This window comes from Hyperolius riggenbachi, chromosome 4 (genome assembly GCF_040937935.1).
Source record: "Hyperolius riggenbachi isolate aHypRig1 chromosome 4, aHypRig1.pri, whole genome shotgun sequence".
NCBI classification, from domain to species: domain Eukaryota; kingdom Metazoa; phylum Chordata; class Amphibia; order Anura; family Hyperoliidae; genus Hyperolius; species Hyperolius riggenbachi.
The window spans coordinates 351,462,916-351,485,660 of record NC_090649.1 but is presented as its reverse complement, the minus strand read 5'-3'; the positions used below and the strand labels follow the sequence as shown (position 1 = coordinate 351,485,660).

The 22,745-nt window shown below is 44.8% G+C and overlaps 1 protein-coding gene across 5 annotated transcripts in view; it reads right to left on the bottom strand.

The window, feature by feature from the left end:
- The window catches only part of SFT2D1 (SFT2 domain containing 1), a 515,985-nt gene that overhangs the window by 424,088 nt on the left and 69,152 nt on the right, over positions 1–22,745 (bottom strand). The gene's annotated exons all lie outside the window — the stretch shown is intronic.

The window sequence follows — 22,745 nt, the reverse complement described above, 5'->3', positions numbered from 1 at the left end:
GCACTGTACCCAGTACAGACCCCTGTGGGACCCCACTGCTAACAGTCTCCCATTTTGAGTACGATCCATTGACCACAACTCTTTGTTTTCTGTACATTAGCCAGTTCCTTATCCATGCACACAGACTCTTCCCCAGTCCTTGCATCCTCAACTTTTGCACCAGACTTCTGTGGGGAACAGTGTCGAAGGCCTTTGCAAAGTCCAAGTATATCACATCTACAGCATTCCCAATATCCATATTAGCATTCACTACCTCATAAAAGCTGAGCATGTTAGTCAAACAGGACCTGTCTTTAGTAAACCCATGTTGATGCTGAGAAATAAGATTATTTTCTACTATGAAGTCATGTATAGTATCTCTTAGTAACCCCTCAAATAGTTTGCATACAACTGATGTTAAGCTTACAGGTCTATAAAATTTCCTGGATCTGATGTTTTGCCCTTCTTAAATAATGGGAAAACGTGGGCTGTATGCCAATCCACCGGGACTCTGCCAGTTGAAAGAGTCACAAAAGATAAGATAAAGGGGTTTATCTATAACTGAACTTAATTCCCTTAGGACTAGGAGGATGCATGCCATCCGGGCCAGGTGCCTTGCCTATTTTTAATTTATTTAGTCTTGCCTTCACTTCTTCCTGTGTTAAGTATTTAATATTACAGTTAGAAGATTGAGACTCTTCTGCCTCTGTAATTTGCAACAGTGCTGTTTCCTTTGTGAAGACAGAAGCAGAGAAAGCATTTAATAACTCTGCCTTACCTTGGTCATTCACCATTGAGTTGCCACCCTCATCCTTTAGGAGTCCTATACAGTCAACCTTTCTTTTTTTTTAGAGTTGATGTACTTGTAAAACTTTTTTGGGTTAGATTTGATATCCCTAGCGATTTGATTTTCAGCTTCGATCTTTGCCAGCCTAATTTCTTTACAATTTTTATTGCACTCCTTATAATTGCTTAGTGCAGCCTCGGTCCCCTCCTATTTTAGGACCTTATAGGCATTCTTTTTCCTCTTCATTTTATCCCTAACCTTTCTATTCATCCATAGAGGCCTTTTTTTATTCCTAGACATTTTGTTTCCATATGGGATATACATACTACAATATTGATTGAGAATAAGTTTAAAAGCTTGCCATTTCCCTTCAGTGTCCTCCTCTTGTAGTACATTATCCCAGTTCACCAAACTTAGTGCCTGCCTAATTTGATTGAACTTTGATTTTCTAAAATTCATAGTTTTAGTGGTCCCGCTGCCCCGTGGCCTATCAGTCACCAGATCAAACGTTATCATGTTGTGATCACTATTTCCCAAATGTTCTTGAACCTGCACATTTGATACATTATCTGGTCTATTAGAAATGATCAGATCCAGTAACGCATTCCCCCTAGTTGGTTCTGTTACTATTTGAGTCAAGTAATTGTCCTGTAGTGCTGCCAGAAATCTGCTGCTTTTACCAGAATGGGTAGCCTGAATACCCCAGTCAATGTCTGAAAAGTTGAAGTCGCCCATAACTATGACCTCATTTTTACTTGCAGCTTTTTCAATCTGCTGTGGTAATCGCAGTTCTGCAGCTTGATTAATATGAGGTGTTCTGTAGCATACCCCAATAAGCAAGTGGCAACTTTTATTTCCACCATGAATATTTACCCAAACGGACTCCACATCTTCACAATCTTCCTCCATCTCATCGTTGAGGACAGCTGTAAAAGAATTCTTAACAAAGAGACAAACCCTTCCACCTTTTTTCCCTGTTCTATCCCTCTTAAAGACATTGTATCCTTTTAAATTAGCTATCCAGTCATGGCTTTCATCCATCCATGTCTCGGTTATTCCTACAATGTCATAGCCTTTGTCATTCAGAATGAACTCTAGTTCGTCTATTTTATTTGCAAGGCTCCGAGCATTGGTTACCATGCACTTTATATTTTTACCACCACATTTACCAATTTTGTTTACATGAAATAGGCTACTTGAAGTTTTACCAACCTCCTTAATCTTTACACTGTCCCCACCCCCCTCTCCACCCCCCCATAATGTTAGGCACCCGCCATTCGGAGACGGCCTGGTGATGCGCTGATCCCACTTTTTGCGCAATTTTCAATTTTACTTGGTAGCGCGCCCAGGCTATGCATATGCATAGGTAGGATTTAGTTGGTGTTAGGTCTCCTCCCATGGAGGATTGACTTCTTCGCAGTGGGATGGAAGAGTGCTTAACAAGTTGCATGCAAGCTGTTACAGGAAACCAACATCCTCCAGTGGTCATGTGTATGCTCGGTGTGTATTTTGTCCCATAGGTGGGGCTTGCACTCTTTTGCAGGTAGGCACTCATCTGTTTTTAAGTAGCGCTGTTCATTTCCTTGCTATGTACTAATTTAATTCCCACTGTATTTTTACCTTATCTTGTCTACATATTGAGACTTTATCCTCCCGCCTCCCCCCAGATCCTAGTTTAAAATCTCCTCCAACCGTTTAGCCATCTTCTCCCCCAATGCAGCTGCACCCTCCCCATTAAGGTGCAGCCCATCCATGCTGTAGAACCTGTAGCCGACTGCAAAGTCTGCCCAGTTCTCCAGGAACCCAAACCCTTCCATTCCTACACCAATTTCTCAGCCACTTATTTAACTCCCTAAGCTGCGGAAAGCTAACATTCTATGCGTGGAGAATACTTCATCTGCCAGATGACTCAGTAGTAGGGATTCTGGGGTAAAGTCCAGGGACACCCCAAAAATGTTTTGTAGTTCTGTGTGTATCGGAGACCAGAATTTCTGTATATGGAGTCGCTGTCAGGTTACGTGGAAAAAAAATCAGCATTTAAGTGGCCACATCTGTTGCAGGTTCCTTGTGAGCTAGGATTGAATTTCTGTAGACTAGCAGGAGAGAGGTAGCTTCTGTGTAAGAACTTAAAGGCAATGAGCTTGTCCCGAGCAGATACATTAGTGGTGACAAAGAAACCCAGCATTGCACCCCAGGCTTCTGCAGTGAGTGTTGGTATATCCTTCAGCCACTTCTGGTAGAGCTTAGCGACCATAGGTTGTCCTTCATAGGGGAAAGTTTTATAAAGTAGTGACACCACATGGTACAGTTCTGTTTTTGCTATCCCCCTCAGTGGCATGGGACTGCATCAGCAAGGTTCTCCCCAGTGTAAGGAATTGGGTGGAAAAAGCATGTTTCAATTGCATATATCGGAAGAAAATGTGGTTGGGAAGCTGGAAATTGCGCTTGAGATCAGAGAAGGATTTAAGGGAAGTTTTTAAATCCCATGATCGGCCCAAATTTTGGGGTCTGGGACGGTGAGGAATTAAGAGAAGAGTTTCTCCAAAGAGCTGTATAGGGTGTGATCTGACCTGGGTGATTGGATACCTTATTTACTTTTTCCCAAATTTGTACTGTCGCAATCATGTTGGGTGTTACCCGTGGAATTTGTTTACTTCCTCTGAATGGGAGGCTGGTGAGGGCTACAAATGATCACATAATTTTGGCTTCCAAGGCTATTGCTGGGTTCTGTGGAGACTGTTCAAACCACCATCTGGCGGAGACTAGGGCAGAAGCCCAATAATAGCGTTCAAAGTCAGGCAGCCCGAGGCCACCTTGGAATTGGTCCATCTGTAGAGAGGGGAGTGCTATTCGGGGTAGTTTGGGAAACCATAAAAAGGATGTAATGGCTTTATGGATTTCTTTAAAATAATTTGTTGAGATCAGGATTGGGGAGTTTTGGAATAAGTAAAGAAATTTGGGCAACATGTTCATTTATATAGCATTAAGTCTGCCTACTAAAGTTAGTGGGAGGGTCTGCCATGCTTTGCATTTGGATTTAAGCTTGTAGAGAAGCGGATCAATAATTAGTTTAAGGTAGTCCTTGGGGTCCCTGGTAACTTTAATCCCTAAATAAGTACATTCGGAGACCCATTGGAGTGGGGTGGGACTGGGAGAGACAGGGAGTCGATTATCCAGAGGTAAAATTATTGACTTTTCCCAGTTTACTTTGAAACATGAATATTTACCGAATTCTTTGATGGTGTTGAGGGCTGCTGTCAGAGAGGGTCCGGAGTCAGCTAAGTATAGGAGGATGTCATCAGCAAACGACGACAATTTCTCTACCCATCCGCCAAACTGAAGTCCTTTAATTGAATTATTAGATCGGAGCAGAGTGGCCAGGGGATCTACTGCTAACGCAAATAATGAAATTGACAGGGGGCAGCTCTGCCTGGTACCCCGAAATAAACAGAACGGTTCTGATATATCTAGTCCAGTGAGTACTCTGGCCTCCAGTGCAGTGTATAGATTTCTCAACCAGTTCACATATTCCGTGCCAAAGCCAAACTTTAGTAGGATTTCCCAGGGAAATGTCCATTCCACTGCATCGAAGGCCTTTTTGGTGTCAAGTGATACAATAATTCGCAAATTAGAATTTTCATGCGTGAGAGATTAGTTCGTCATAAGCCTTCTGAGGTTAAGGTCAGTGCCTTTTCCAGGGATGAAGCCGGATTGCTCTAGGTGGATCAGTTTGATGATAAGAGTATTACGTCTGATGGATAGAATTTCAGCTAGGATTTTATAGTCTTGATTTAACAGGGAGATCGGCCTATAGGCTGAGCAGAGTAAGGGATCCTTTTCTTTTTTGGGCAGAACCGTAATCAAGGCTTCTCTCAGACTGGGGAAGAGCGTTGTTCTCAAATGCGTGTTTATATATGTGTTTAAGGCGAGGTACCATTACATTTTTGTATTGCTTATAAAATTCTGCAGGTAGCTCATCGGTACCAGGTGCTTTTACATTGGGTAAATCTTTGATGACGCCATGGATTTCTCCTTCTGTGATTCTTCTGTGATATAAGCCTCCTGGAAACTCATCAGCCAATATCACTGGAAGGTCGAATGAGTCCAAAAAGTCGTGAAGTTGTTCTAAGTAGTATGAGAAGTGTAAAGGGATTGGTAGCATTTAAAAAATTTGGCATTAATTCTGAGTGCATCTGTAAGTATCAGCTCTTGGTTATTTTTGATGGTTTCAATATGAAATGAGGATTTATCTTCCCCCATTAAATAAGCCAAAAGTTTCCCAGTTCTATCCCTTTGCTCATAGATACAAAATTGGCGAGCCGATTCTATTTTGGAGGATGCATTTTTTTTGCCTGTCCATAAGCTGTATTAGAGCTACTTGCCATTTTGAGTTAGTATCATTTTTCTGGGAAATGTGGTCAAGATTCGGCAGAGGCAGCAGTCTGTTCAGCCTTAGTGAGAAAGATTTTATCCTGAGTTCTTGCCTCAGTTATGATCTTAATGTAGTGTCCCCTACTGTGACTGCTTTATATACCCATACCACTGAGGGGTCAGTAGTGTGGTCGTTATTAGCCCAGTATTCCTCAAGGTGAGGTCTCATGTCTAAATGAACAAAATCATGTTTAACCCATCTAGCTGAAAGTTTCCATTGGGGGCGAGTGGGTGGCCGAGAGGGAGCGATCAAAAGTTCCAAAGGTGCATGATCCGAGATTCCCCTTGGTAACAGTTGAATTGAACCAATGTGCATGGCCATAGTGGGAGTGGCTAACATAAGGTCAATTCTAGACAATGAGTGGTAAGAAGAGGAGTGACAGGTGAATCCTGCCTGATCTGAGTTGCGTAAACGCCACATGTCTAATAGATTAAAAGATTGGGCCCATGTTTTCAGGTGAGAGGAGTCCCTGGGGTTAGATGTCAGGCAAAGTTCTGAGGGTGAAAGGACCATGTTGAAATCTCCACACAAGAGTATATTGGAGGTTGGGAACTTTGAGATGCGTGACATGATAGCACTAAGCAAATCGAGCTTTGCAGGAGGAGGATTATATAACCCTACGATTATTAGTTCTTCTCCATGTATCTTGGCATGCAAAATGACATATCTACCTAGGTCATCAGAGAAGGCGTGCAAAAGCTGGAATGGTACAGTTTCACGCACTAATATGGACACCCCCAAGAGTAAGAAGAGTACGTGGCATTATAGTAGTGTCCCACCTAGGGCTTTTTAAGGGACATAACCTTACTGCCATGCAGATAGCTGTCGACAAGTGTGCATATGTGAGGGTTATAACTACGAATGTAGTTTAAAACAAGGGAGCTTTAGACCCCTTAATTAAGGTCTCTCACATTCCAAAGTACAACCTTAGTCATTCTACTGCAAGTAGGAAATAACTATGAGCAATACGGGGTGCAAAAAGCTGAGCACATGATCTGTCCATGAGAGCCACATTAACCTCCTTGGCGGTAATCCTGATATGAGCTCGGGCCATGCCGCCGCGGAAGATCTCAGGCCCTGCTGGGACGATTTTCATAAAAATTTTTTAAAAAAAAACACAACACGCAGCTAGCACTTTGCTAGCTGCGTGTTATGTACGATCACCGCCGCTACCCCGCCACCTGCCGCGTTATAGCCGCCCCCCCAAGACCCCGTGCGCAGCCCGTGACTTCATCATGATAGTCACCGTGGCGATGGGGGAAGCTAAACAGGAAATCCCATTCTGAACGGGAATTTCCTGTTTTCTCTGATCGCCAGAGGCGATCGGAATTAGTAGGAGGATGCCGCTGCACAGCGGCTATCATGTAGCTAGCGATAGGCTAGCTACATGATTTAAAAAATAAATAAATAAAATAAGTGCTGCGCTGCCCCCCTGACGAATTTATTGTAACGCCAGGGGGTTAAACAACCATAAAACATAGTAACAACAGTGCATAAAAAACAGAGGTAACATATTACCAGTAATGTTACCCAACCCCTTCTTTAACCCTCCCTGCTACTCCTTGTGTGAACTAAGGTAGCCTGGATCCCTAACAACACTACCCTCTAGACTAAGCTATGCCTGCTCACAGAGTATGTGGTGAAAAGATAGTAGTGCCCTCATCCTCTGTCTGTTGTAGACTGAGGATTTTTTATAGAGAGAAAATTATCTGCACTCGTGCCCCATTAGTGTGTGCTAGGGCTGTTATGATAAACTAGAGAAGGGAGAGAATTCAGCCCTTGAATGATAGCACTACACCACGTATTTACAAATATACAAATAAGTTTATTCATCTAATCTGTAACACTACTACTATACATATCTAAGACCAATAAGAAGACCAATAGTAAGGTGTACACAGAATTGATCCTTTTCAGAAGTATAAATAAAATTTAACTTTTAATAGTCTTTATATAAAATTAATTGTATTATATTAGTTAAAATGGTTTTCTTTTTCAGTACTTAAAGCGGAATATAACCCTGCATTTCAACTTTGCTCTAAAATATTATTTACAGCATATTATATGCAAAAAGCATTTTTTTTTTACTAGACCAGCAAGAAAGGGTTAAACACAGAGGTTTAAAGGTCCTGGAGAGATATGCAGAAGTTCAGATAGATACATTCTATTTACCGTATTTTTCGGACCATAAGACGCTCCGGACCATAAGACGCACCTAGGTTTAGAGGGCAAAAACCAGAGGAAACATTTTTTTCTAAACCTGGAGTGTTTATGGTGCAGGGGCATCTTGTGGAGCCTCCCCCAAGCTGTATCTATCTCCCAAGTACACTAACCCACCTTATCACCAATATTAAAACTAATCCCCACTAACCACTGCTGCCCCCAAAGTACACTCACCCACCCTGTCACCAATAATAAAACGAATCCCCAAGTACACTAACTCACCCTGTCACCAATAATAAAACTAATCCCCACTAACTACACTAAGCACTGCTGCCCCCCAAGTACACTAGCCCACCCTGTCACCAATAATAAAACTAATCCCCACTAACTACACTAACCACTGCTGCCCCCCAAGGTTACTAACCCACCCTGTCACCAATAATAAAATGAATCCCCAAGTACACTAACCCACCCTGTCACCACCAATTAGACCAATCCCTGAGACAAACCCTCACCTGATCCAGCTAAGTAACCTCTGGGCAGGGATACATGTCTCCTCCGTCATAATGATGCCATGACGTCATCTGCCAAGTCTGGGACACCGCAGCTTTCTCCATATGCAGTACACATAGACTTCCTGCATGCCCAGCCCGATCAGGATCACATCAGGACGTCATAGAAGCGCTGCAAATAACTCATCAGCAGCATGGGACTTGAAGCTCGGCTACCCCTCCGCCCGTGCTCTCTCTCGTTTCAGCCGGTGCCTAGCGGAGAGGCTGTGAGCTCGCCTGAGAGAAGAAGATCCAGGAGCTTTTTTCTGCCCGCTGCCATGCTGAGTGAAGGGATAGCTGAGCTGCTAAAACAGCAGCGTGTGTGCACGGAGGGGCTGTGAGCTTTGTCTGCCTGTGTACAGGGAGAAGATCTAGCTGCTTTTAATTCCCTGAAAGCTGCGTATGTAAAGCTTCCATGTCGGGTGAAAGAGACAGTGAGCTGATCGGCAAATCATATGTAGCAGCATGCAAGCAGCTGAATGCTATGCACACACTGCTACATTCATCAGCTCACCATTTCCCTTCACCCGGCACGGAAGCTTTACATACACAGCTTTCAGGGGATTAAAAGCAGCTGGATCTTCTCCCCGTACACAGGCAGTCAAAGCTCACAGACCTCCGTGCACACGCTGCTATATTAGCGGCTCAGCTCTCTTCGTTCGCACGGCATGTCAGATTTATGGCAGGCAGCAGCAGACTACATTAAACAGATCTTTGCCCCACAAGCAGAGTTCACAGACCCTCGGAAAGGCACACATTCTTCACATTCTTTTACACGCTGCCCAGCTCAGTCTCTACCTTCACCCCCTATTCCAGATCCAGGCAGCGGGCAGATAATTAAAAGCTACTAAATCTTCTCCGCTGATGTCGCTTACATCATCTTCATCTCCATCTCCTAAATACTCAGCCGGGAAATGCTGTAAACACGCCAAATTTTTAGCATTCGGACTAGAAGACGCACTCACATTCTCCCCCCATTTTGGGGGGAGAAAAAGTGCGTCTTATAGTCCGAAAAATACGGTAGTTACATGTATCTATTGATAAACAGTTACACACTCTTTGGCTGTCGTCCAAGCTCCTTCTCAGTGAGTGAGATGAGTCACATTCAACACTTAGATACATTATGTAAACAAAATGTATCTATTTCAGCTTCGGATGAGTCTGCAGAAATCTAAAGGAACTTTAAAGCCCTGTGTAACCCTTCCAATGCTGGTCTAGTAAAAAAAAAAATGCTGGTTGCATATAATATACTGTAAATAATGTTTTAGAGCAAAGTTGAAATGCAGGGTTATATTCCGCTTTAACAAGGTAGGATTTAAGGTACCTAGGAGAGCACATACAGTGTGTTGCAAAAGTATTCGGCCCCCTTGTTTTCCACATTCTGTCATATTACTGCCACAAACATGAATCAATTTTATTGGAATTCCACATGAAAGACCAACACAAAGTGGTGTACACATGAGAAGTGGTACGAAAATCATACAGGATTCCAAATATTTTTTACAATTAATAAATGCAAAGTGGTGTGTGCATAATTATTCAGTCCCCCTTTGATCTGAGTGCAGTCAGTTGCCTATAGACATTGCCTGATGAGTGCTAATGACTAAATTGAGTGCACCTGTGTGTAATCTAATGTCAGTACAAATACAGCTGCTCTGAGGGCCTCAGAGGTTGTCTAAGAGAATATTGGGAGCAACAACACCGTGAAGTCCAAAGAACACACAAGACAAGGTCCAAGACAGGTCAGGGATCAAGTTATTGAGAAATTTAAAGCAGGCTTAGGCTACAAAAAGATTTCCAAAGCCTTGAACATCCCAAGGAGCACTGTTCAAGCATTCATTCAGAAATAGAAGGCGTATGGCACAACTGTAAACCTACCAAGACAAGGCCATCCACCTAAACTCACAGGCCGAACAAGGAGAGCGCTGATCAGAAATGCAGTCAAGAGGCCCATGGTGATTCTGGACGAGCTGCAGAGTTCTACAGCTCAGGTGGGAGACTCTGTCCATGGGACAACTATTAGCCATGCACTGTACAAAGTTGGCCTTTATGGAAGAGTGGCAAGAAGAAAGGCATTGTTAACAGAAAGCATAGGAAGTCCCGTTTGCAGTTTGCCACAAGCCATGTGGGGGACACAGCAACCATGTGGAAGAAGATGCTCTGGTCAGATGAGACCAAAATTGAACTTTTTGGCCAAAATGCATAACGCTATGTGTGGCGGAAAGCTAACACTGCACATCACTCTGAACACACCATCCCCACTGTCAAATATGGTGGTGGCAGCATCATGCTCGGGGGGTGCATCTCTTCAGCAGGGACAGGGAAGCTGGTCAGAGTTGATGGGAAGATGGATGGAGCCAAATACAGGGCAAACTTGGAAGAAAACCTCTTGGAGACTGCAAAAGACTTGAGACTGGGGTGGAGGTTCACCTTCCAGCAGGACAATGACCCTAAACATAAAGCCAGGGCAACAATGGAATGGTTTAAAACAAAACATATCCATGTGTTGGAATGGCCCAGTCAAAGTCCAGATCTAAATCCAATCGAGAATCTGTGGCAAGATCTGAAAACTGCTGTTCACAAACGCTGTCCATCTAATCTGACTGAGCTGGAGATGTTTTGCAAAGAAGAATGGGCAAGGATTTCAGTCTCCAGATGTGCAAAGCTGGTAGAGACATACCCTAAAAGACTGGCACTGTAATTGCAGCAAAAGGTGGTTCTACAAAGTATTGACACAGGGGGCTGAATAATTACGCACACCCCACTTTGCAGTTATTGATTTGTAAAAAAGGTTTGGAATAATGTATGATTTTCGTTCCACTTCTCACGTGTACACCACTTTGTATTGGTGTTTCACGTGGAATTCCAATGAAATTGATTCATGTTTGTTGCAGTAATGTAACAAAATGTGGAAATCTTCAAGGGGGTCGAATACTTTTGCAAGCCACTGGAGTAATAGGCAACTGGGACAGTTGTCTCAGTGTAGCTGGGTCCATGCTTCTTGCTACTGCACATGTGCGCAGCACGGACCCAGCCTCACACAGGGATGACGAGAGGGACGCAGCCAGGCGTGCGTGCGAGCGGGCCGCCAGTTTTGCGGTGGGCGCGAAGGGCGGATGCGTGCGGTAGGCGCTGAGACCAACCTAGCCTGTTTTTACATGGGCTAAGGTCACTAGTATTACAATATTGATGGAGAATAAGTTCAAAAGCTTGCCATTTCCCTTCAGTGTCCTCCCCTTGTAGTACATTATCCCAGTTCAGCAAACTTAGTGCCTGCCTGAGTTGATTGAACTTTGCTTTTCTAAAATTCATAATTTTAGTGGTTCCATTGTGGGGGGGTCCCTGTCGAGGGGGGATCCTTGGCGAGGGGGTCCCATCTTAGGAGCACCTCTCTGGACTGGGTGGTTCTGTGTGGCATGTCTCGGGGAGGTGGCCTATGTGATGTGGCATGGAGAGCATATCACATATGCTCTCCATGCCATATCACTGTGATCAAGGGAATTTTCCATTTTGAAAATGGCCATTACACATAACAGCTTTCTGGTCAGCACACAGTTAAACTGTAACATCGCCCACTTGAGCCATAGGGAAACATGGACATTACTTGGTACATCAGTTTTCCTCTCAGCTATAACTGACAGCAACTGATATTTTACTGACAGCAAATGATATATTTCAGATCTGACAAAATATTGTTAGAACTGGAAGGGATTATTGTCAGAAGAAAATGGTGAGCTTCTGAGAGGAACTGATGACAAGGTAACTATGTAATGTTCATTTGAAGTTACCTCATGTGTTTATTTTAAATATTTTTACTCAGTACAGGTTCTCTTTAAAGAGACAAACCCCTCCACCTTTTTCCCTGTTCTATCCTTCCTAAACACATTGTATCCCTCTAAATTCGCTATCCAGTCATGGCTTTCATCCATCCATGTCTCTGTTATTCACACAATGTCATAGCCTTTGTCAATCAGAATGAACTCTAGTTTGTCCATTTTATTTGCAAGGCTCCTAGCATTGGTTACCATGAACTTTATATTTTTACCACCACATTTTCCAATTTTGGTTTCATTAAATGGGCTACTTGGAAGTGTTACCAACCTCTTTAATCTTTACACTGAACCCCCCCTCCACCCCCCATAATGTTAGGCTCCCACTGTTTTTTTACATTATCTTGTCTACATATTGAGACTTCACCCTCCAGCCTTCCCCCAGATCCTAGTTTAAAATCTCCTCCAACCATTTAATAATCTTCTTCCCCAATGCAGCTTCACCCTCCCCATTAAGGTGCAGCCCATCCCTGCTGTAGAACCTGTAGCTGACTGCAAAGTCTGCCCAGTTCTCCAGGAACCCAAACCCCTCCTTCCTACACCAATTTCTCAGCCACTTATCTTACTCCCTAAGCTCCCTCTGTCTCTCAGATGTAGCACGTGGCACTTGCAGTATTTCAGAAAACACCACCTTGGCGGTCCTTGCTTTAAGTTTATCTCCAAGCACCTGAAAATCATTTTTGAGGACCTTCCATCTCCCACTAACTTTTGTCATTGGTGCCAATGTGTACCATGACAGCCGGGTCTTCCCCAGCCCCACCCAATGATCTGTCAATTCTTTCTGCTACATGCCAAACCCGAGCACCCAGGAGACAACAGGCTGTATGGCATTCGTGGTTTCTTCGACAGATTACCCTATCTGTGTGTCTAATAATTGAATCCCCTACCACCAGTATCTGTCTAGCCTTAGCTGCACTCCTATTCCCTTTCTCGTTGCAGCGGTCTGCCCCTTGGTTGCTAAGGGACACATCCTGCTGCAGCGTTGCTACTCCAGAATCATCCTCCCCAATGTTACACAAACAAGCATACTTATTAGGGAGGGAAAACTCGGCACTAGCCTCCCTGCCACTTTTTCCCCTAACCCTATATATTTTCCCCATATTTAACATTGATCAGTACCCGTTGAATACAGAGAGATTTAAATAAAAACCATGACAGGACTAGTGAAGATATTGCATCATCACACAGAGATCTAAATATTATTCAATACATGACACATAAGCATTGCATATTAAATGCAGGATTATAAACAGGATGGAATAGGTATTAGGGGTGGAATGATGAAAGGTGGTTCAGCACTTAACCTCCCTGGCGGTAAGCCCGAGCTGAGCTCGGGCTATGCCGCGCAGGGGGAGATCTCAGCCCCTGGTGGGGCGATTTTTATACTGTAAATTGCTGTGCGCGCAGCCAGCACTTTGCTAGCCGCGCGCACAGCTTGATCGCCGCCGCTCTGCGGCGATCGGCCGCACGCAGCGGCGAAAGAGGGCCCCCCCCGCCAGAGCCCTGCGCTGCCCAGACCAATGAGTTCCGGGCAGCGCTATGGGCTGGATCGGAGGTGTCTGACGTCAGGACGTCGGCTGACGTCCATGTCATCCCGATCGTCGCCATGGCGACAGGAGAAGCCAAACAGGGGAACGCGTTATATACGCGTTCCCCTGTTTGCTATAGATGCCGGCGACTATCGCACTAGAGGGACACATGCGCCCTCTAGTGGTGTTTCATGTAGCTACCACTCTGGTAGCTTTACATGAAACAAAAAAAAAGAAAATTAAAAAAAAAAAAAAAGGATTTTTGCCAATTTGGCAAAAAAAAATAACCGCCAGGGAGGTTAAGATGCAATGAAAAGTTGCGGCCTGCGTTGCCCCATCATCTTAGGGCAGCCAGAGTTCATAGATCTTCATAAAAGGGCAGGTAGTGGTAGTGTATGGAAAGTGCGTAAGCAATCGTGCCCAGGTGTACAATACTTTGTGTAAAGTGTTGGCAGTTAAGAGGCAGTTATGCGTGCAATGTCAATCTTTCATTCGCTGGGTAGTAGACGATAATGAAAGGAAATTGGTGGTGGGGCGAGTCAGTAGAGGGGTGTCGAGGCTGAGAGGGCACAGGGCGGGAAGGCGTACTCACTGAAGCAGAGAGTGGCGTCGCCATGGATCACTTTAAGCCTGGTGGGAAAAAGCATAGCGTATTGAATCTGCAGATCACATAGGCTTTTTAAACTGCTTAAAAGGCTCTGAGTTGCTTCTGGGTTCCGACGGAGAAGTCTGGGATAATTGAAATTACACGTTCTGGTACACAATAGGGCCCAGATTGCGTGATTCCTGGAGAATAATGTCCCAATCTCTAAAATGCAGCATTTTAAAAATGAAGGTACAAGCCGGAGCACCCCGTGGGCTTGGTGTGGAAGGCATGCGGTGCGCTCGATCGGCGGCCATAAATGGAATAAACTGTGCATCAGGCATTATTTCTTTCAATAAGGCTTCAATGAAACTGACCAGATCTTTTCCCCTCCGCTCCTTCTGACAGCCCCAGGAGTCTCACGTTGCTCCTATTTTGCTTTTCGAAGTCTTCAACCCTGGATTTTAGTTTTTTTACCTCAGCCTGTAGGCTACTTACAGACCAGTTGCGTGCTGCGGAGGCATCCTCCAAGTCGCTCATCCTGGTCTCTGTGCCGGTGATGCGCTGGCGTATCATAGCCATGTCCTGCTGGACCAGGGTGAAATTTGCCTCAAGGTGGTCCATCTTCCCTGTAAGAGTGACTTGGCATGTCTGGATGGCTTCCATCAGTTCAAGAGCGCCAATGCTGCCTCTCATGTTAGTGGTGCAGTCAGCCATGGCGGTCTGTGTTGCTTTGCTCTTCGTCCGGGCAGGCAAGATGGCGCTGGTGTCACGGCGGGAAAGTTGTTCGCTGTTCTGAGAGTCTGTTTTTTCCCCGTCTGGACATATCAGGGGATGGAGGAGAGGTGGAGGCACCACGTGGAGTGCAAATTTAGGGGATATTACATGCTGGTGTGTAAACAGCTGGAAGAGAATGGCCAGCAGCTCTCTTTCTCGTGCGTCCACTCAGGCGGCCATTATGTGCCGCCCTCATGATTACACAATTTGCAACCCATTGGGGACAATTGAGGGCGATATCTCACCATTGGCATTTACTTATGTTTGATCCCAAAGTGGCAGAAGTAGTGGGGGACTATCCCATATTGACAGCTACAAGGGCGCCCAACCTACGTGATATATTGGTGCAATCTGATGTGGTCCAAAAGGGATGTTCCCCTGCTTTAACTGTAGTGTGTGTCACTTGGTTGAACAAACGGACGTGTTTATAGATGCAGATTCAAGACATCATTACAATCATTCATAAACTGTAACACGAAATTTGTGTTATACATGATAACATGTCCATGTGGACTAAAATATGTCGGTGAAATGATGTGTCCATTGAAGACATGCATCCAGGAACACATCAGCAATATTAAGCATGCAGTGATTGGTAGTCCCCTGGGTGAGCTTTTCCAACTATATCATGACAGTGATCTGGAAAAAAATAAATTTAAAGGGTTATTTAAAATGAATATACCCTCGAGGGGTGGAGATCTTGAGATGCCATTAAAATGTACTAAACTGAGGTGGACCTTCACACTTCACACTTTGGTTCCTAAGGGTCCGAATACTGACTTTTTATTGGTCCCTTTTCTGCCCTGTTAAATTGAACTCACTTTCATGTTGGACAGTACTGATTGTTTTATTTTTCATTTTTGTCAACTTTCTATTCACTTTTCACTCTATATAGTGCTCCTGTACAGTGTTCTTCCCAGGGCTAATAAGGTGGGCGGGCCACCTGGCTGATTTGAAACCCCGCCCGCCTGTTATGTACTCGCCTGGGGCTTCTAAAATCCGGCGCTGTAAACCTTATTAAACTTCACATAGGAGCGCTCCATTGCCTGCTTTCAATCATCGCCAGACTCCCACAATAGCAAAGGCCGACGCTGTACACTGCAGGAGCGCTCATCTGCCTGTCGCCTCAAGTGTTCTGGTGAGATAGGGATTGGCTGGGCGGGTTGTAAGGGGCGGGACTCCTGCTCTTATTCTCCCTCCTGCCCTCCAATAAGTAGTAGTAGATATTTGATATGACAGAGCCTCTCTCTTGTCAATAAAAAGAGAGCAGGGATGAAGGAGCCTGAGTAGGCAAGGGGCTGACTGGCAAGGGGGAGATTTCCCCTATCCGCACCCCCCTGGTAAACGCCTTTCTGCAGCTGCTCGTTTTTTGCCCAGCACTTCAATTATCAACCCCGCCCCCGGCACAGTATTCATGCTTTTTTGATGTGCCGGAAGATCTTGGGTTCAACTACCCGATCATTAACTCCTGTCGAAGGTGATTCTTTCCCTGCAGATATGCAGGCTAGGACACAGCCAGGCAGTCAATGGAGCAGGGGGTGGAGAAGCAGCCAGCAGGACACCACAGGCGTCACTCGGCGAGTCCGTTCTCAATGACCTGTGTGCTTCCTGCTGATTTATGGCCAGCCACAGTCCTCCCTGAAGTTGCAGTCTCCTGTCTGATGTGTCAGATCATCTGGACAGGAGATCTGACAAAAAAGTCACTTTTTCCCGTGTAATAAAGTTGGCTGAGAAGAGCCAGGCTGACTAGCTGCAGTTTGATTGCCATCAGTGTAGTCAGAACTCAGGAGGTGATCAGGTTACATGTCTTTCCCACATACAGCTTTTGCAATCTTGAAATGAAGGGCTTCCAGGATGGCTTCCAGATTTTTTAGAATTCTTCATGTATAGTGGCTTGCAAAAGTATTCGGCCCCCTTGAAGTTTTCCACATTTTGTCACATTACTGCCACAAACATGAATCAATTTTATTGGAATTCCACGTGAAAGACCAATACAAAGGGCTCGATTCACAAAGCGGTGCTAACCCAGTTAGAGACTTTAGGCGTGATAACCATTGCACCACGCTGGTGAAAAGCCAGTTTAGGCATGATAAGTTTAGGCGTGATAAGTTTAGGCATGATAAGTTTAGGCATGATAAGTTTAGATCGCGCTCAAAGTCCCGCACGCAAAGCAGCACCATTAAACTCTATGCGAAGTGCACCAGACTTTGCTAGCGCAAAACTTTTAATCAGCTGTGCACTGCGGTGCTAACCCAGTTGGTGCTTAAACTTATCACGCCTAAACTTATCACACCTAAACTTATCATACCTAAACTTATCACACCTAAACTTATCACACCTAAACTTATCACACCTAAACTTATCACACCTAAACTTACCATGCCTAAACTGAGTTTAGGCGTGATAAAGGGCTTTTCACCAGCGTGCTAACTGTTAGCACCGCTTTGTGAATCAGGCCCTAAGTGGTGTACACGTGAGAAGTGGAACAAAAATCAAACAGGATTCCAAACATTTTTTACAAACAAATAACTGCAAAGTGGGGTGTGCGTAATTATTCAGCCCCCTGAGTCAATACTTTGTAGAACCATCTTTTGCTGCAATTACAGCTGCCAGCCTTTTAGGGTATATCTCTACCAGCTTTGTACATCTAGAGACTGAAATCCTTGTCCATTCTTCTTTGCAAAAGCTCCAGCTCAGTCAGATTAGATGGACAGCGTTTCTGAACAGCAGTTTTCAGATCTTGTCACAGATTCTCGATTGGATTGAGATCTGGACTTTGATTGGTCCATTCTAACACATGGATATGTTTTGTTTTAAACCATTCCATTGTTGCCCTGGCTTTATGTTTAGGGTCGTTGTCCTGCTGGAAGGTGAACCTCAGCCCCAGTCTCAAGTCTTTTGCAATCTCCAAGAGGGTTTCTTCCAAGATTGCCCTGTATTTGGCTCCATCCATCTTCCCATTAACTCTGACCAGCTTCCCTGTCCCTGCTGAAGAGAAGCACCCTCAGAGCATGATGCTGCCACCACCATATTTGACAGTGGGGATGGTGTGTTCAGGGTGATGTGCAGTGTTAGTTTTCCGCCACACATACTGTAGCGTTATGCATTTTAGACAAAAAGTTCCATTTTGGTCTCATCTGATCAGAGCACCTTCTTCCACGTGTTTGCTTTGTCCCCCACATGGCTTGTGGCCATCTGCAAACGGGACTTCTTATGCCTTTCTGTTAACAATGGCTTTCTTCTTGCCACTCTTCCATAAAGGCCAACTTTGTGATGTGCACAACTAATAGTTGTGCTATGAACAGATTCCCCCACCTGAGCTGTAGATCTCTGCAGCTCGTCCAGAGTCACCATGGGCCACTTGACTGCATTTCTGATCAGCGCTCTCCTTGTTCGGCCTGCTACTTTAGGTGGACGGCCTTGTCTTGGTAGGTTTACAGTTGTGCCATACTCCTTCCATTTCTGAATGATCGCTTGAACAGTGCTCCGTGGGATGTTCAAGGCTTTGGAAATCTTTTTGTAGCCTAAGCCTGCTTTAAATTTCTCAATAACTTTATCCCTGACCTCTCTGGTGTGTTCTTTAGACTTCATGGTGTTGTTGCTCCCAATATTCTCTTACACAACCTCTGAGGCCGTCACAGAGCAGCTGTATTTATACTGACATTAGATTACACACTGGTGCACTCTATTTAGTCATTAGCACTTATCAGGCAATGTCTATGGGCAACTGACTGCACTCAGATCAAAGGGGGCTGAATAATTACGCACACCCCACTTTGCAGTTATTTGTTAATAAACGTTTGGAATCATGTATGATTTTTGTTCCACTTCTCACGTGTACACCGCTTTGTATTGGTCTTTCACGTGGAATTCCAATATCATCGATTTATGTTTGTGGCAGTAATATGACAAAATGTGGAAAACTTCAAGGGGGCTGAGTACTACTGCAAGCCACTAATTGTCAATGACTAAACTACTGTATGTGCATTGGTGGTGTGAAATTCCTGCTCATAATTATTGCAATTCACATGGCTGTTAATTCACATGGGTGTTATTCCTGCAGGGGTTATTATCATTATCATAATCATTATCATGTCTATAGCCCCTATCACTATCTGCAATACCCTGGGACAGGTCCCCTCCCCCTGCAGGAATAACATCCACGTGAGTTAACAGCCATGTGAATTGCAATAATTATGAACAGGGACACACTGGAGCCTGTGTAGAGGGTAAGCAAGTTTATGTGCACATGGTGTGAAATGCTTAGTGTTAGTTATTGCATTTCACATGCAACAACAACAACAACAACAACAAATAACATTTGTAAAGCGCTTTTCTCCCGTGGGACTCAAAGCGCATAAGCAAGGCTCCGACCATCGTGGTACAGAGGAAGAATTTTATAAATCTGGAAATGCCAGGCTAAACAGGTGGCTTTTCAGTCTGGATTTGAATAGCTCCAGGGATGGTGCTGTCTTTACTGGGTGTGGTAGGGAGTTCCAAAGAGTAGGGGCAGCATGACAGAAGGCTCTGTCTCCAGATTTTTTGAGGTGCACTCTGGGAGTGACCAAGTTTATAGAACTTGCTGATCTGAGGTTGTGAGAGGTGTGGTGCAGCTTCAGCAAGTCCTTCATGTATCCAGGGCCCAGATTGTGCAGGGATTTGAATGTCAGCAGTCCAATCTTGAAGAGTATTCTCCATTCTACTGGTAGCCAGTGCAGTGAGCGAAGGATCGGTGTAATGTGACAGTGGCGAGGCTGGTTTGTTAGCAATCTGGCAGCAGCAGTCTGCACTAATTGCAGGTGACGCAGGTCTTTTTTGGGGAGGCCAGCATAAAGGGCATTGCAATAGTCCAGCCGTGATGTGATGAAGGCGTGGACTAGGGTTTGAAGATCCTCTGGGGGAATCAGATGTTTAATCTTTGCAATGTTCTTCAGATGAAGGAAGGAAGATTTAACTACAGATGAAATTTGGTTTCTGAAACTCAATTCCCCATCGATTAGTACGCCAAGGCTGCACACAAGGTTGGAGCTGTTTATGTCTGAATTCCCAATCCTGATTGGTGTTGCTTTAGGATAGAGCTGTTTTGATGGCGAGCACTGGCTTTGGACAAACAGGACCTCAGTTTTGTCAGCATTCAGTTTCAACCAGTTATCATTCATCCATGCCTGAAGCTCAGCTAAGCAAGAGTTTATTTTTGGGGTAGGGTCTGTTCCACCAGGTTTGAAGGACAGGTATAGCTGTGTGTCATCGGCGTAGCAGTGGTACGTCAGGCCATGTCGTTGGATAAGTGTACCGAGTGGCAACATGTAGATTGCAAACAGCAGAGGGGATAGGATTGATCCTTGTGGCACTCCGAATTGTAGAGGTGCAGGTTTGGACATTATAGGTCCTAGGGATACTCTCTGTGTTCTGTCAGTCAGGAATGATCTGAACCACTGGAGGACTGATCCACTGATGCCACAGTACTCCTGCAGTCTGTTAAGCAGGATTTCATGGTCAACTGTATCAAAAGCAGCGGAGAGATCCAACAGGATTAGGATGGAGCATTCCCCTCTGTCCCTTGCCATGAGCAGATCGTTGCAGACTTGGATGAGGGCTGTTTCACAGCTGTGGTGTTTCTTAAAGCCAGATTGTAGAGGGTCCAGGATGTTGTTTACTGACAGCCTGGTTTCAAGTAGCAGATAGACAGCCTTTTCAATAACTTTACCTAAGAAGGGGAGGTTGGAGAGAGGTCTGTAGCTGCTCATAGCATCTGGATCCATGGAAGGTTTTTTAAGAAGGGGCTTGATGATTCCTTCTTTTAGAGAGGTAGGAAACCTCCCTGCTTGCAGAGAGCAATTTACTATTTTGTGAAATGCTGGACCAAGCAGGTCAGGGCATTTCAGCATATGTTTAGTTGGTCCAGGGTCCAGGTCGCAGGTTGTCTGGCGGAGACGACAGAGGATGTCTGAGATCTCTTCCTCACTAATACTTTTGAAATCAGTCCAGGGTGTTAGGTTGTTTTTGCAGCTATTTCCATTAGTTGCATGAGTCTTGGGTGCTGTGGACTGAATGAGAGACCGAATAGAAGATACTTTGTCAGCAAAGTAGCAGGCAAATTTCTCACATAGCTCCTTTGAGGGAGTTATAGTGGGTTTTAGACAGGATGGATTACATAGTCTATCAACTGTGCGGAATAGTTGGGCTGGTCTGTTGGCGGCCTTTGCGATCTCCTGTGATAGGTAGGAGGATTTTTTCTTGGTGATCGCATTTTGGTAGCTTTCCCGGTGAGAGACAAGGGTGTGTTTATCTTTTGAATTCTGAGATTTTCGCCACTTCCTTTCTAGTCTGCGCACTTCTTTCTTTAGGTCCTTTAGTGAGCTGTCAAACCACCTTTAGTGAGCTGTCAAATAACATGCATGTTATTTCATATTAATGGTTTCCTGGGGGGGTGGGGGGGGGGTGGGGGGTAGGAGCACGGTATTGCAGATAGCGTGCAGGGGCCATATAGGATCATTATCACTTATATACCGTATATACTCGCATATGAGCTGACCCGCATATAAGCCCCACTTTCACCTACAAAAACCAGTAAAAAAATGATTGCCCCCCATATAAGCCGGGGTAGGAAATGCTGGCCGCCTTATTCCCCTAGTGTGTCCCAGTATAGCTAGTAAAGTGCCTAGTATAGATAGTATAGTGCCCAGTATGGGTAGGTAGTGCCCAGTATAGCTAGTATCGTGCCCAGTATGGGTAGATAATGCCCCAGTATAGCTAGTATAGTGCCCAGTATAGCTAGTAAAGTGCCCCAGTATAGCTAGGATAGTGCCCAGTATAGCTAGGATAGTGCCCAGTATAGCTATTATAGTGCCCCAGCATAGCTAGGATAGTGCCCAGTATAGCTATTATAGTGCCCAGTATAGCTAGTAAAGTGCCCCAGTATAGCTAGGATAGTGCCCAGTATAGCTAGGATAGTACCAGTATAGCTAGTATAGTGCCCAGTATAGCTAGTAAAGTGCCCCGTATAGCTAGTATAGTGCCCAGTATAGCTAGTATAGTGCCCAGTATAGCTAGTAAAGTGCCCCGTATAGCTAGTAAAGTGTCCAATATAGGTAGGTAGTGCCCCAGTATAGCTAGTATAGTGCCCAGTATCGCTAGTATAGTGCCCAGTATAGCTAGTAAAGTGCCCCAGTATAGCTAGTATAGTGCCCAGTATAGCTAGTAAAGTGCCCCAGTATAGCTAGTAAAGTGACCAATATAGGTAGGTAGTGCCCCAGTATAGCTAGTATAGTGCCCAGTATAGCTAGTAAAGTGCCCCAGTATAGCTAGTATAGTGCCCAGTATAGCTAGTAAAGTGCCCCAGTATAGCTAGTAAAGTGACCAATATAGGTAGGTAGTGCCCCAGTATAGCTAGTATAGTGCCTAGTATAGCTAGTTAGTGCCCAGTATAGCTAGTAAAGTGTCCCAGTATAGCTAGTATAGTGCCCAGTATAGGTAGGTAGTGCCCCCCGCCTCCCCCGCCATTGCTTTTACCTTAGCCGGCGCCGATTCTTCTATTCCCCTCCTCTCCGGCTCCATAATTCACAGCAGCGCTCTTTACGGCGGCTGCTGTGAATTATGGCAGGAAGCAGTAGAGAGCACGGCTTCCTGTAGCGGCAGTTACTATGGGAACCGCTCTATCTACTGCAGCCGCTGTGAAGAGCGCTGCTGTGAATTACGGAGCTGGAGAGGAGGGGAATAGAAGAAGTGGCGCCGGCTAAGGTAAAAGCAGCGGCGGCCGTGGGGGGTGGGGAGTAGACCACATGACTCGCATACAAGCCGACCCCCCAACTTTTGACCCACTTTTTGGGGGTCAAAAATTTGGCTTGTATGCGAGTATAGACGGTATAGCCCCTGTACACTTTCTGCAAAACAACCTTCGTTCAGGAAATAACATCCATATGAAATAAGCCATGTGAAATGCAATACTCATGAGCAGGGACACTGAAGCCTGTGTAGAGTGGCAGTACATCAGGCAATAACACAAAATATGAAGTGTTTACACCAGAATATAGCCAGGCTGGTGTGCTGATATGCCTCAGTTTAGCAGTAGGGGCACTGCTTGTAGATAATTTAAAAGAAAAAAAAGGCAATAT